Genomic DNA, 13719 nt, shown 5'->3' with positions numbered 1-13719 from the left:
GGGTTTCTTCTAGTAAGTTCTACGCTAAGAGAAATCCTCTGCTATTATTGCCAACTTGGGTCTAGGAGCAGCTTCTTAAGAAATCTAACATTCTCTACAGCATACCCACAGCTTAGCAACGAGAACAATTACACTGGACCACTACTGCAAAATTTGTGTAAAGCACCCAGGGCCTATGCATGCAACTAGATTTAGTATACTTACTACAAAGAGTAGATTTGGAAGTCGCGCAAGCTTCTAATTCTTAGACAGCGCCTGGTATGCTGTAGAGCTCCGACCACGACAAAGTCAACCCTGAGCTTTCTACAATACGCTAGATTGGGCTGAGATAGTCTTTCATTGTAGGAGCACAAACCGAAACAGTTTCACACACACGCATGCTATGAATACTGTGTGAGTGTCAGAGTAATGTTCGTATTATTAGGCTGAAATGCCTAAATCGCAAACCTAAGAGTAGCAAGCTAAAAGGTGACACACCTATTCTACTGCATGCCATAATAGCAAAAATTCAGAAGATGCCAGTGACTAACTGATAATAATTTAGGAAAAGTCGTTATTCCGTTAACACCAATTCGGGTGGCTAGATAATATAGACCACGTGTGCTTCTTCAAAAATCGCCTTCTCAGAGCAGTACCTCTATTTGTAAGTACAGAGACTTCACTGATGTCGAAAACTCGAAGTGGAGGACACTAACGGACTGAGAATCATATTGCCAATAAAGTGCTTGCATGGTGAAGTGATTAGAATGGATGCTAACAAGGGAGTACATTAAATTTATAGCTTGTTATTTATTGATTTGCTGGCAATAAATATTGGCAAGATTTATTTTTTTTTTACATTTATAATATATGGACCATAGTTGGAAACACCTAGTTGACAGGGAAACGAGATGTACGTAGGTTGTTAGGATGCGAATATTTTGTTTATTTTGATAGTTAAGACTCAGATGTATATATAATAAAGATGTTAACAGGTGAGATAAACATCACAAAGCATCACGCAGTGATCATAAAATGAACTGAACTCTACCGGTCGTGGTTTTTTACTGCTGGCCATCAACATAAATCTACAAGAACTACAAGAACAGTCCTCACCTGACTTCAACCTAAAGATTTCAATCTCAAATAGATATCATGAATAATAAGCATAAGCTAAGATGCATACATTCGTACTGATCTGCAGAGTAGGTTTTTGTCCAGGAAAAGGAGGAAACAGGATTATTATATGATGAGGAAGTTAGAAGAGCTTGAGAAATGAGGGTTTAAAATTTATTTCCGCAAAAACTTAATATAGGAACGATGGAGATAACGAGAAAATATGATTTGAATGTGAATGACGGACGCCCACCGTAAAGGAGTTTAAATCAGCGTAAATACATATTTCCTCGTTTTAACCGTTCTCTCTCGTTTTAATATTTGCCTTTTTTGTGGACTCGAAACCTCTAAAGTAAGGATACTTATCTACGTATCAGAAATTTGGACGATGAATGTTTTTTAGGATGGATTTGGCTGAAGCACAGAGCAGACATGAAATGAAACTATAAGAGAAGGAAGAGGTGTCAAAGTTCTTTGAATGACTGATTTGAAAGTGAACACTGATTCGGCATCTCCAGAGCACAGTTAGACATTAAAATATAGCAATTAAGGCGCCACAGTAGCCGAGCGGTTAGAGGAAAGGCCTGCAAAGCTAATAAGTATTGTTGGTTTAGTGGGTTCCATCTTCGGTCAATGCCTTGGATTTTATTTAATGTTTAATAAAAGAAATTTACAGTAAAGTATGTTTGCTATCCGCCTCCGTCCACGACACCTAATTTGGTAGTTGGACGTAAATCCTGCCCGCCTGAAATAAAGCTAGTACAATATATAAGTCCTAACAGTTGGATGATTATAGCCAAAAGTTAGTGTTTGTAGATTTGAAATATACTGAACTACACCTGACAACTCCTTTGGAGATTTTCTTTGGTACGAGTAGCCACAGATGCTGTTCTATAAATTAGTGCTTATTAGTGGGAGCAACTGCTTCGTGGATAGCCTGAAAGGATGCTATAGAGACTATTTTCAATAAATGACCCTCTCCTTGGACAGGCCGCCCATCACAACTTACTCGCTTCTAGGAGCAGATTCTCCCAGAATCTTGGTGATAAAGAGGCTGTTCTAGAGCATAGTAGTACAATATTTGCGAAGTCATGAAATTATGTAAGATCCAAAAATTGCGATGATCTTATATACTGCAAAATCTCTCGAAAAACTATAAGAATCAGCATGATGGCATCTTTTCATCAAGAAAATCGCCGTTAAGGAATACACTCTCGGTCGACCAAATCTTTCTCTCGCTCAAATTGTTGCTGAAAAAGAATATCCATTTGCAGCACAGATAGAAAAATAGATTTTGTAGAACACATTGAAAATGGAACATGGTTAAATATGTCACTAAACAATTCTGCAGCTAAATGAGGGGCATTGGGTGAAGTCAAATTTTCAAAATTTGTATTTTTTAAAGTAAATATCCGGTGCTTTAAGGCAATAACGGAAATGTGTATGTACACATCAGAGATTTCGGTACAATCTCTTTGTTCCCCGCAGATTGAAAACAAACCCTGATTTGATCTGAGTTGGAACAGAAATTAATATTGGCTTTCACAGCTTCAGAAAGAAATTCGTAAATCTTGAATATGTGTTTACAAAAGTACAAATAAAAAGCATTATAATAAGTTCGTACGGATCTAGTCTCCACTAGATAGAAAAAATAAATATAGATTCTAATAGTATTTTATTATTTATGTATTCCACACTATGATATATTGGGCACCTGTACGTTAATTGCAAACCTATATATAGATATATTGGAAGAAGAAAAGTCGGACCTAAAGTGGTGAGACAAAGGAGTTGTTGAGACGGTAAATTAGTGGACACAACTTGGCTACAGACACAGACGGACACAAACCGCCACAATAACCTGTTCAAACCTCAATCATAGCCTTACAAATTACTAAACAGAAATCACTGACAAGGGGCTATGAGGGGCTGCTAGCCCTCCAGCCTACGCCTAGGGACCTTCTAAACTCTCCTCCTAGAAGAGTTCACCGCAAGCCTGTACAGGTGTTCATTTCATATTCAATGTTGTCCCAAACTTTACCTGTACTTATAATGACCGCTAATTAGTCAACTATTTCAAAACGCGGGGGCGGCCAAAAAAAAAACAGACATTAGAATTATGCATCGATTTCCATAAAATAAATAAAAATTTAAACAAAACAGAATCTATCCAATAATTAACTAAAATTAATTGAAATTGAATATTTTTGTAAAACATGGAAGTTTTACTTAACTATATTTAGCCTAATCACTTTCACCTACTAAATCCAACGTACTCTCAACTACGATGAATACTCATAGAGAAAGAAGTTCCAGACAATAGTAGGGGAACCCCATTAAGGAAATTTGCTTTATTTTCTTCAAACACAAGCTCCTAATTAATTTTTCCAAGTGACGTGGAGACGAAGTTTCCAGAAACTGTTGTAGCCAAATGGTAACCAATAAAGGTACCAATGAAATTTGAGCTTTACGTGATTTATCGTGAGAAAATAAAAACAAAATAGGTTTCCCTCTACAATGTCATTTCACTGTACTAATCGATGGTATCACCAAAGTGATGTTCCAGGTTTGATGAAGATCGGAAGTACGTAACTCTTTAAACGACTTCCTTTTTTTGCGCAGATAAAGAAGACCTAGCACTTTATTTTTTAAAAAAATAATAAAGAATGAAATATGATATAATGTAGAGGGTCCGATATGTTCACGTACACCTTAATATTGATGTCCTAAATGGAAGGAAACTTGAAACTCTGGTATTCATTTGTACTTCTTGGGAAGCAAAAACTAGGCGCCACGATAGCCGAGGGGATATAGGCGAGACCTGCGAAGCTAATATGTATTGTTGGTTTAGTGGGTTCGATTCCCGGTCTTATAGAAATAGTAAAGTATGTTTGCTAGTCGCCTCCGTCCACGACACCTAGTAAATGGTAGTTGGACGTTAAGCCCCGCCTGAAAAAATAGGCGTTTACTTTACTTTACTTTATGATCTAATGTAGAGGTATTGAGTTAAGTCTCAGAACTTAGCTTTGTAGCTTTCCTCTGAAACCTTTAATTACACTGAACCAATTGAAGAGTACTTAAAACTAACCTAACTATGAAAATTGTGGTTAAACAAAAAATTTGTGATCAATACGAGGTTTAAAAATAAAAGAAGAAAATTTATTGGTTTAAGTAAATTCATCGATATCATGGTGTCGCACCCAATGGAAGAGGTTACCATTTTGGTTACCTTTAAGAAAGTGAAAACCTTCATGCTTCCGGAAAATTGAATTTTAAAAATTATCATAAACGCAACAGTAAAAGAAAGTAATGACTATTAAATAAGCAAGGAGGGAAACGGTATATATCAGGATGGAACATATTTTTGCTGCCTATTGTCTTTATGAGGTATGTTAATTTGAATTTCTAATAAGGCTGTGGTATATACGTATATATATACATATGTAGGAAGGGAAGCCACGGCACACTTGATTTGGAGAAGAGGCAGTATATATTGGAGGAGACCAATCATTTAGTGGTATTTTTTTTAGAAGGCCGCCAATTCATTTTGGAAAAAAATATATATATACATATTTCTAAGCTTCCCGTCCACTACATGATATATTTATTATTGATTTTGTTTTTGTTTTCTCCTTCCTTTTATTAACCATATTCCCTCCTAAAGGTAGTGGAGTTCCTTTTAATATTTTGAATAGCTATAATGAAAGAAAGACGGTGAAATATCGCGCTATTTTTACATGAGATATGAGCTGTATTTTAATGAGTTCTAGTCTGGGCCGGCTCAAAGACACAAACAATTCGATCCACTACTCTTTCGTCCAGTCTACAGGCGATAATGCACTTATAACTGCATACAAGCGCACTTAAACAAATAAATTTACCTAACTATCAAGAGTGGTTAAATCTTCTGCCTTTTACGACAAATCTTGTACGGGTAAAAACCATGTCCTCTCTATTTAGATGCTGGATGTAACCAGGAATAGCCTTAAAGCTAAAAAACACTTTCAATCCATTGTGGACTCTTTAAACGTGTTTATTCAGTAGAGTAAGGATAAGCTGACTATGTGATCCTGAGGCTGATACAGGATGCCTCAGGAGGGGACGTTAAACCCAAGCTGTTCACAAACACAGCAACTCTGCAGGATCTTAATCTAATTGCATGACTGTCTGGAGAAAAGGAGAAACTATGACGCCCTTAGCGGTAACCAAGATCCCTGAAGAATTCGCTAAAACTTATCAAGTAAACAATTTACGAAAGGTGGTCGTTCTATTTATTTTGCGGTCAAGTGGCCCATCTCTTCTGGGTTATGAAAACATGTAGGTGAGCGATTGAACATAATTTAGTTTCATTTTACAGGTTGGCTCAAGTAGTGGGAGGCAAACATTCAAGAAGAAAGCGAAGAATGTAGACATGCATACAAGGTGTGAAGAGATTAGACATGCTTTCAGAAGAGAGAAGATAAGCTTTCAAGAGAGTTTCTAGAAAGCAGACATAAAGCAGAGATATATTCAAGAGAATGTTCAGCACAGCGCAGATATGCTTGCATCCAAGAGAATGAAGAAAGCACGTACGTAGGTACACGCAGAAGAAAGCGAATAAAATCAAGAGAGTATACAAACTGAACATGAACTCAAGAGAGTGAAGAAAGTCAACATCTAGTTTTGTGTAGTGGTTATGATGGTGCACTTGTAAGTTAAAATCCGAACGAATAACTAAATTTACGATTGTTGGGGGGAAAAAATATATTAACCGAGTTTCGTGAATTCGTAAGCCCCTCCTGACAATTAAGATTTACAGTTTGCCTGAAAATTAAGCGATTTTATTTACTTTCCAAACAAGAGAGAATACCCGCCATTATCTATATTACCTAAGTTGAAAATCAAGTTAATTTGGTGTCCGAAGAATGGTGCACCGTTGCCTACACGAAGTTTATGCACAGACCCAACACTTAAAACGCTTAGAACAACATTAAAGACAGTTGAGCAGTTAGCCAGTAAAATATTAAAATAATTCAGGGCTTTAACAAAAAAAAAAAAAAAAAAAAAACCAAGTATGTTGCGAGGGGCGTACAGTTGTGGGTAAGTGACCACCCTGGAGGGCTAGCCTAGAGGAGATTCTTCGGGTGGACAGAGGCCACAGAGCGAGAGGAGATGTATGAAGAGCAACCTTCACTCCCTTATCTTCCCTGAGCACCCAGCTATTGGCTGTGACTAATACTTCTTAATAAATTCCGCCTACCAGTAAGATACTTCTTCTTCTTATCTCTACGAGTACCTGTCGTGTTCATTATTCTTACATAATGCACGTACATAGAAATTACATGCTCTCTTGATATATTGTTATAATTATTATCTTCTTTAAGAAAATATACATCTTATGCTTTACCTTAACAAAAATAAATATACAGAATATTCAAACTTTGTAGAAATAATGTTAAAGCTACTCCAGGATTAAGCACGTTATATCCCAAAGGGCATATTTTGCAACAGCTGTCCGTTCTCATTTATTCTTAGATGATAGCAAATATTTTTTTTCATTATTCACAAATGTTTCGACTTCACTTTATCAGTTATGAGCAATAGAAATTGAATTCAATCAACTGTTTTGATATTAATCTTTAAAAACATTTTCAGCCACAGGCAATTTATGAAAAAAATAAATTGGGATGCTTTTACTATGTACTTTTAAGTTGAAATTTAATAATCAACTACGTCATTTTCAATTATCTTTATTAAATTTTGTAATCGTGCAGGTACTACTATTTACTTTTATACTTTCACTAAACATTGGTAAAGAAAATACTGTGATCGTATTCAATTTTCTGAATCGCGTTAGCAGAGAAAATGTCCATTTTAAGGACCCTACTATTGATCAATGTGCACTTAAAAGCAAAGAGCTGAAAAATTTTCAGTTTACTGAATATAATTGTATTAAGCACTGACTTTTGGAGAAGATAACATACACATGTCGCAAAGCATCTTGGGAAATGTGAGTTTAAGTATGGGCTAAGACAAATTTACCAGTTAATACTGAAAACAGTTGTTAATACCTCCATTAATATTTATTCTAAATTAGATAAATGCAATAGGATGAAAAAATAATTGCCATTTCAGTCGTGATACATTTATTCTGCCGAGCTTTCGACCTAGGGACTTAGGTCATCTTCAGGGCTAGTTTACAAAGTAATATTTTTACATTACAGGGTTGGGTGTGTCTTCTGTCTTGTCTATTCATGGACTGAGTGTGATCGGTCTATCCTCACCAACCCATTGAAATTATGAATCAGTCACTAAAAATAATGAACAGCAATAGATAAATGCAATTAACTTGGCTTTCATTAGTGTTTGCTAGAACGACTGCTCGAATACACTGCTTTTTTTTGGAAGCCCTCAGTTAGAGGCGAAATCTATAAATGTAACGTGGTACTGGGATCGATTCCCTGGGCCTTGAATGTTATTTAATTGTTTACATGAGAACTTGTACAGTAAAGTATCGTATGTTTGCTAGTCGCTTCCTCCCACAACACCTAATTAGGGTAGTTGGATGTTAAGCTCACCTGAAAAAAGTAGGCATTACTTTACTTTTTGCATTGATGGCACAATTGTAGATCTGCAACTGTATCTGAATAATATTTTCCAGCGGAATTCATGACAGTCAATCCCACCAGAATCAACGATTCTTCTTTTAATTTATGGCGCGACACCATCTAAAGATCACTGGCGCCCGGAACGTTTTTTTTTTTGGTCCACTACCAGCCTCCAGACAACACTGTCCATCACCTTACAGTCAATTCAAAAATCTCCTTCGTATAACTACTTTAGGAATGAATTTATCCGATCTTCTTCTATTTTCACGAAAAACTGCTCCAAATAAATTCTCCTAAACTAGATCCAGTAATCAATTTCTCTATAGCAAAACATCAACCAGGACGGGTGTACTGCCATACAGCAGTGTACTGAATTACGAACAGTAGCAAACTCCAATCAACTAAACTACAAACTGCTCTGATAAAAAAAAGAAAGAAGAAGTTACTCTTACTTGTTCTCTAGTTTGAGAACAAAGAAAGCACAATTGTTCCACCGTACGATACTTTGCACGCTTACTTAGCTGTTCTCTATAGAAAGTACTCAAGAAGAAAAACGAAGGAATTGAGGATAAAGGGAAGAAAGCCCCCACGCACCGGACTTAGCTCCTTTTTCTTACCTTACCTGCTAAACCGGATAAAACTTTAGGTAAACAGTCAATTCTATTTTACCCAAAATTGTAACATAGACAGTGAGAACTTTGTACCAATTGTCCTCGTTTTCGTCTACCGTTCCAACCTTTTTTACAAGTTACGTACTAGACAGGTCAACTGATACAGGTATATCCCAATCTAGATTCTGTTACAATATTGGTATTAGTAACGGAAAAAAGCTTTTCGTTATCCCTGGTTGGCTAGAACTTCATATAAAATAATCAGAGCTTGGCCAGAATTTATTTAAACCCTCAAAATGATCCGTAAGCTGTGAGCAGTTTGTGCAAGTGATGAGGAAGTAAGTTGCAACAGAGAGATACAAATTTTTTGAACAGAATTTTTAAATGAAAAAATGTTGCCTCTCTAAAAACGAAAAATATTGTTTAGACTAATTTGATTGGATTATTAGACTATTTAGATTAGCCTATTGGACTTATTTAGGCTATTGTTCAGTTAGTGTTTCTTTATTGAAAAAATGGAGTCCCCAATCTTCCCTCTCTGAGTGAGTTTGTGTGAATGCTCCGCCGGTATGTCTATTGATGTATTTGACTAGAATTTAACCTTAGTGCGGGTGCCACCCAAATAATTTTTTTGAAGTAATAAGTTTTCTGGTGCAAAGAGCTGTGCCATCGTAACGGTCATGCAATGTCATTTCCTCTAGTACCTTGCAACACTAACAAAGTACTGTTCATAGTAAGTAAAAGTAAAGTAAAGTAATCGCCTATTTTTTCAGGCGGGCTTAACGTCCAACTACCATTTACTAGGTGTCGTGGACGGAGGTGACTAGCAAATGTTAAGACCGGGAATCGAACCCAGTACCACAATGCATCTTAGCTTTGCAGGTCTCGCCTCTTAACCCGCTCGGCTACCGTGGCGCCTTCATAGTAAGTATACCATGTGTTTCTGCCATCTACAATGACCCGAACGGCTTTGCTTAATACCCAAAGTAAGCTTAGCCGTCGATTAGCTGATGCCAATATGGTTTTACGCCAACATCTAGGCTGGGATTTCCACCTACACTATTCCTACGAGTTATTGTGCTACCAAGCTTTGTTGGCTGCACATGCCGGAATTTTATAACGCCCCAAAAGCGTTCAGGAAGCAAAGCTGTTTCAGGTAATCTGCCGCCTCATTATCGCCGTTTCTAGGTGACTTTTGGCTCCCACACTTTGTCTCCCACGTGCGCACAAAGTACCATAGAGAGAGAGAGAGAAAGAGATAGAGAGAGAGAGAGAGAGAGGGATAAAAAGTACCACCGACCATTTCCTCATTTTTCAAGATCAAAGACAAAAACCACAATATTAAAGATTATTTTGAAACAAAACTACAAAAACGTGCCAGAGTGGCTGTTTGTAAAGCTATCACCACTTTACAACTATTTCCGTTCATAAATCACCAATTATTTAGCTTGTCCGTGAGTACAGCTTCAAGTATTGCCTAACACTAACTTACAGAAGTGTCCGTACTCAGCATGAGTGGAGCAGACACGTGCCATTGAAGAAGTAGAAGACCTCCTACCGACCAAGATGTTGTAACTTACTACCGAGAGAGCACCCCTGCTGACACCCCCCACAAACAGCTAACTAGGTATCCATAAGGTGCTTATGCCAATGCTACCGGTATTATTGCTTTTAATTTTTCTAGCCTATCAAAACGGAAGGTACTACAAATTTTGATTTCCTTTGTTTTTTCGTACAACATTTCCTCTAATTCTGTCTTTTCTATTTATTTGCCCAATCATACCAGTATTTGCCCAATTCAGTTCTTTATTTACTCTTCCTCATTTTGAATATTGCAGATACAGTTTACGACGGCCATTCGAAGGCACTTGATGTGAAATTGGACATATGCATTAGATTTATGGACGTTCCAATTGATAACCATAACACAATTATCCTGGTTAAAACCATCTTTAGATAATTAATTAGCAATTAGTCTCTCTAGTCTCTCCACCAATCCTCAATCAATTACATAGCAAGCGCACTAGTTTACACACTCTGCCACAGTGTTGCTCAATGTAACTGCTCTATGAAACTCATTTCCTTTCTACCCAATTCAACTTCTTAAACAGTGCAGTCCAAATTATTCGTGTTTATTAACAATATAATTAAAATTATATAAGTAGAAGTAGCAGATAGTTTACTTCAAGCCAAAGTGTTTTTTCTTCACATTCTTATATTAATAATTATTCACATATTTAACTTAATATCAATTGGATCTACAACTTTTCTTTTTTCAGGATTAAGATTCAACCAAAAGCTCAAATCTGCAAAGGATCCAGCTCCTTGCAGTCTAAAATTCTTCGCTCTATAGTAAACGCTCCTTTCTACGTCACCAACCAAACCATTCACACAGACTTGAACAATCCTTTCGTGCAACACAAGTTCCATCTTAACATTCAAACACATCACAATCCACTTGTAGATCAACTATCTTCCAGTACATTTCCAGAAAACACTTCTAGGACAGTCTTAAAAGACAGTGGCCTCGCGATCTCCTCTCTGATGAAGAGAGTCAGTAGAATTTAGAATTTTTTTTGGAGTGTTACCGCTGGGTAACTTGTCCACTCTGATATGTGCGATATGTTGCTTATTGTTATCATTGTTGCTTATAACGCAAAATGCAATGAAACCGAAAGTGAGTACCACTTAACTCAAATTCAGTTCCTTAAATTTGCTATTCTAATTGATTGCTCACAAATTAGCTCTACCACTTTTATTATTAAAACATGTAATCTCGGGAAAATATATTTAACAGCATTTTAGAGAGAGAGATGAGGGGATTTGGGCATCCCCACTGCTTCTTCAGTGTGACGTAATGATTTTGATCCTAATTAGTTAAGTTAGCTGTTTAGTTTTTTGCCGTTTTTGGTACCATATACGAGTATAAAGTTAAAGAGAAGTATCTTCTTCTTTTTTTTGAGTAGAAATTTTAAATTTAGAGAAAACTTAAGTACGTAGTCTGAGAAAAGAGAAATTAGCGGAAGTGTTGGCAGAATTTTTATTTTTAAAAGATTCTCTTGGAAGTAGTGAATAGACGACACCGCGCTATACAGGGTATACACGGAGGAGAAGTCGAAACTTCGGGAGGTGATTCAGCAGCTCAAATGTAACAAAAAATATTCTCTTCACTTTGGCCCGATTCTCAATAGTGTCCAAGATATTTGCATTTTTAACTTTTCCGTCAATATTCGCGTTTTTTACCATAAAAATAACCGTAATATGTCTATCCTTTATCGTACAACAAATCTGCTTATTCTAGACGAAAGAGCATTAAATTTCCTATAAATTTACTCAATACAAAGCCTCAAAACGTTCCTCATAACAATGAAATTTTTACTTTAATGTCCAAAAAATTCGTTCTCGATGATTTTTGTTAAAATTTTCAACTGTATTTTTTCAATGATTAATGACTCCTTGATTCATACACCCTGTATAAAACAACAGTTTCCTCAGAGATCTAAAATACAGATAAACGACGAGTAGAATACTCTATCTGCAATTGTTCTCTACACTAACAGCGACACAAGTACAAAACTATTTCTACCCTCTTGATTACCTAGTAATTGACAAAAAAATGATTCGCTCATCCATCAGTCGGCTCTAAGGAGCAGTTTATGATTAAATCATGAAACACACTTATGATTTTCTACTATTGTTTACAAGCAATTCGAAGACAGGAGGAAGAGAGAGAGGCAGAGAGGGAATAATGATGTAATTGACTGCAACAACATAGAGATTGTTGTGTCTTGTTACCTGCGCAGATTCAACACAGTTAACAATAATAATTAATTAAAGTTAAAAGTGCTTTTTAAAAAAATTTAATACCTGGACAATATCATTATTTCCTATACCGTATGATCATCATTATTACAATCATCGCATCATCATCATTATACTCACCCACTCATTGTCTCTCTTTCTAACTGCCTATAAGTATTTAGGGTGATGAATAACTTGAGAGTTCTCTACCACATATCCTTCTAGTTCTTACTATTGTAATTACCATAAGCAGTACAATAATCTGGTATGAATACTCCCAAGACTATCTCTTGGGCGTTTAATGGCCAGACGTTCCAACATTTACGATTGCAATGAGGAGGAGGATTTCAAACATATAATAATGATATGTCCACGTTATGTAGTAGAAAGGAAACGAATGTTTGACGACATATACAGGTATTTAGATGCACCATTTCGCTACGAAGACATAATATTCTCCACCAACATATATGTGCTTTAGTCTATAGCAGAGCTAGCAATGAAATATGAATGTCTTTAAAAGTTATAGCAGAGCTAGCAATGAATGGGAGAAAATGATTAGTGAAGGATTACGTGATTTTAATTTTGGTTAAGCTATAAGGATGGCAGGAATATAGAGTACTGATCCATCCATTGTAAGGTTTATGTAAATAGTTGTATATAGTAGAGGGATGAATGAGTGAAGCGAATGTATTTATAAGTAAGAATGGAGAGTGAGTGATATTCTAGTGATAAGCACCTAGACGAGGCTGGCTGTATGGCGGAAGCCAATGCCAAGAAAAAGGCAAAAAAAAACTTTACAATCCCTAAAAGGAATTTTTCTCGAAAATTATCCAAACACAAGTTATTGTCCTGAGTGTGTGTAATGTATACGCGATGTTTACAGACTATCATGGGAGACATTTTGGAAAAGCTGACTGCCAGTCTGGTGGAGTAGTACTTCCGTTAGTGGGATCCCCTTGTAAACTCGAATTTCAGCTACACTTCACGAATTCATAAAATATAAAGGACTGTACATGGTGAACTTTAGACATGTTCTTGCGGTGAATGAGAAGGCTAAACGACCATCCTCCACCCACACAATAGACCAAGGGGACTCTACCATCGTCCCTGCTTTACCACGACCACCACGGAACCTGGAGAGAGAACTCCAGCGGGCCGATTCACGATCCCGTATACCATTTCATAGAGACTCTGTCTCCTGCTTTAAGGCCTAGAATGGTCACTGGCCCAGCCATGCCCAGCTCATGACTTACTGGTTCTCTACACCCTCCTGGTGTCAGCTTGGACTTACTACACTATTCCAGGTGAGACGGTTTTCCGTACATGTCCCCTATTAGTCGCCTCTTACGACAGGCAGGGGATACCGTGGGACTATTCTCACGCGGTCCTACACGGAGGGTACTTTAGACAGGAAGTCTACCAATTCGTCCTTCCCAAGAAGTTCCCTTAATCGAATTTGCCTGGTAAAAATATATTAAACAAATATTGTAGACCGCCAAAAGTACAATGTGCGTAAAAAATTTTGAAAAAAAAATTAGTGTTGGAGTTACTTTCGGTTAAGGAATTTGTATTTCCTGAGTCCCCCCCCCCAAGTGGGATCACAAATACATTTATCTTCCTGC

At 36.8% G+C, this 13719-nt stretch overlaps 1 protein-coding gene across 2 annotated transcripts in view; it reads right to left on the bottom strand.

Annotated features, from left to right (window-relative positions):
- Window positions 1–13719, bottom strand: part of TfAP-2 (transcription factor AP-2) — a 141060-nt gene that overhangs the window by 93185 nt on the left and 34156 nt on the right. The window lies entirely within an intron of this gene.

The sequence above is a fragment of the Rhodnius prolixus genome, unplaced genomic scaffold, assembly GCF_049639745.1.
Source record: "Rhodnius prolixus isolate KJV_2025 unplaced genomic scaffold, Rpr scaffold_4, whole genome shotgun sequence".
Taxonomy (NCBI): Eukaryota; Metazoa; Arthropoda; class Insecta; order Hemiptera; family Reduviidae; genus Rhodnius; species Rhodnius prolixus.
This window is presented reverse-complemented; position numbering and strand designations above follow the sequence as displayed.